General features: G+C 42.6%; 1 protein-coding gene across 1 annotated transcript in view; it reads left to right on the plus strand.

Annotated features, from left to right (window-relative positions):
• Positions 1-2500, plus strand: part of LOC118378089 (zinc finger and BTB domain-containing protein 46-like) — a 91624-nt gene that overhangs the window by 1472 nt on the left and 87652 nt on the right. The gene's annotated exons all lie outside the window — the stretch shown is intronic.

Raw genomic sequence — 2500 nt, forward strand, 5'->3', positions numbered from 1 at the left:
TATTTGATAACATGATTATCTTATATCATTTGGAAAGGTAAAAGCACATTTCCATATTTGGACAGTACATATGAATTGTCTTACATAACAAACCGCTTCCCTGTGTGTGTGTGTGTGTGTGTGTGTGTGTGTGTGTGTGTGTGTGTGTGTGTGTGTGTGTGTGTGTGTGTGTGTGTGTGTGTGTGTGTGTGTGTGTGTGTGTGTGTGTATGTGTGTGTGTGTGTGTGTGTGTGTGTGTGTGTGTGTGTGTGTGTGTGTGTGTGTGTGTGTGTGTGTGTGTGTGTGTGTGTGTGTGGATTGGTAGATCATTAAGTGGTTATAAAGTGAGGGGAAGCTAATCCTGGGTGCATTAAGGGAGTTGGCTGTGAAATGGGCACACGCATGGTAGCAGCTAAGGAAAACAGGATAATTGCATTGACCCGGGTCTGCGCACGGATTATCCACGCGTCCTCGCCAACTAGACTCCTCCCCCTCTCTCTGGGGTTTAGGGAAGGACCTCTCTGAAGAGGGCGTGAGGAAGGGGAGGGAGAGGGATGATGAGAGGGGGAGAGAGGGAGAAGGGAGAGGGAGGGAGGGCTGATTCATATAGGCTTAATATTCGTTTACCTACTTAACTCTAAATTGTCTTGAAGTCTGGGACACATAATGATCTTAGGCACAACGGACAAGACACACGAACAGACACACAGTTTTGGCCGAACCAGAGTAGGTTTACAGGGTTGCATTACCCAGGAAACGTTCTCTCAGCCTTGACTAAAGGTCACAGGAAATCTCTTGTTGCCGGTGATGTATTTTGGCAGAGTTTGGCACTAGTGCAGCCATACACTGGCATTTACCTATCAGTGGTATTTTGCCTATCCCATTTTGTGAAAGGTTTTCAGTACAGTAGATCAGGCTGTCAGTAGCTGGATTGCTGTTTCCCCTGGCAGAGCTGTTCTTTAGGTTTGTGAGAGAACTGGTTTAGTTGAAGTCTTGTGTGCAATAATGGGGTGTTGTTTTTCAGGGGATTGACAGTATTGGTATTGTGTCGTCTGGCCATTGGGTTTTTGCAGTGTGGGTTTAGTGGGCGTATAATTGGTAGGATTGTGTGTTTGAGGATGGGGTTTGGGGTTGTTTGTTTGTGTGTGTGTGTGTGTGTGTGTGTGTGTGTGTGTGTGTGTGTGTGTGTGTGTGTGTGTGTGTGTGTGTGTGTGTGTGTGTGTGTGTGTGTGTGTGTGTGTGTGTGTGTGTGTGTGTGTGTGTGTGTGTGTGTGTGTGTGCTTGTGGAGACACCCTCCTGTCCCGTTGGTTTCTGTGACGTCTTCTGGTAAGGATAAGAGGGAGAAGGGCACCTCCACTCTGAGATTAGCTTAATTGCTTCATTCTTTATTGATGGAATAATGCCTAAACACTCTCTCTCTCACTCTCTCTCTCTCTCTCTCTCTCTCTCTCTCTCTCTCTCTCTCTCTCTCTCTCTCTCTTTCGCTTTCTCCCCCTCTCTCTGTCTGTGTGTCTGTCTTTCTCTCTTACCCCTCCTCCTTTTTAATAATGCATCTCCGTAGACACTAGCTCTTCCCCAGGCTGAGCTTTTTTAAGATGCCTCCTCTGAGTGGATGTTTGTGTGGAATAGAAATGCCCTCAGAGTTAAAGGAAAACTCCACCCCCAAAATATATTTTGGTATTTGCTTCATTAGTCCATTGTTGATACAGTCCCGAAATGTTTTGCATGTCAGTAATCAAGTTTTCAAGATGTATAATGTTCGAAATACAGAAATGTGTCCCATATTACACAAAACGCATCTGTATTTTGAAAGTTATACAGAAATGTGTCTCATATTACACAAAACGCATCTGTATTTTGAAAGTTATACAGAAATGTGTCTCATATTACACAAAACGCATCTGTATTTTGAAAGTTATACAGAAATCTGGCCCATATTACACAAAACGCATCTGTATTTTGAAATTTATACAGAAATCTGTCCCATATTACACAAAACGCATCTGTATTTTGAAAGTTATACAGAAATCTGTCCCATATTACACAAAACGCATCTGTATTTTGAAAGTTATACAGAAATCTGGCCCATATTACGCAAAACGCACCTATATTTTGAAAGTTATGCATCCTGAAAACTTGATTGGTGACATGCAAAACATTTTGGGACTATATCAACAATACATTACTGGTGCTTCCAAACAGTATCAACAGTAACAGCCTTGACATGGGAATATATATGTTTTAGCTATGCAGTAACTATGCTATGCAGTAACTATGCTATGCAGTAACTATGCTATGCAGTAACTTTGAAATCAACATTTGAAGCATAGTTATTAGGCAATTGCTCTTTTGAATGGCAATTACACGTTTTCATTTCCCTGCTGTACAGCGGTGTATCGGTAGGTTTTCTCCACCAAAAAAATGAAATAGGTATCGGACCCCTATTGCAAACATCTACTGTGAGCTTGATGTCATTATTGAGTCCAGTGAGCAGTGAATGGACTTGTGTGTGTGCGTGCG

The sequence above is a fragment of the Oncorhynchus keta genome, chromosome 27 (assembly GCF_023373465.1).
Source record: "Oncorhynchus keta strain PuntledgeMale-10-30-2019 chromosome 27, Oket_V2, whole genome shotgun sequence".
In the NCBI taxonomy this organism is placed as follows: domain Eukaryota; kingdom Metazoa; phylum Chordata; class Actinopteri; order Salmoniformes; family Salmonidae; genus Oncorhynchus; species Oncorhynchus keta.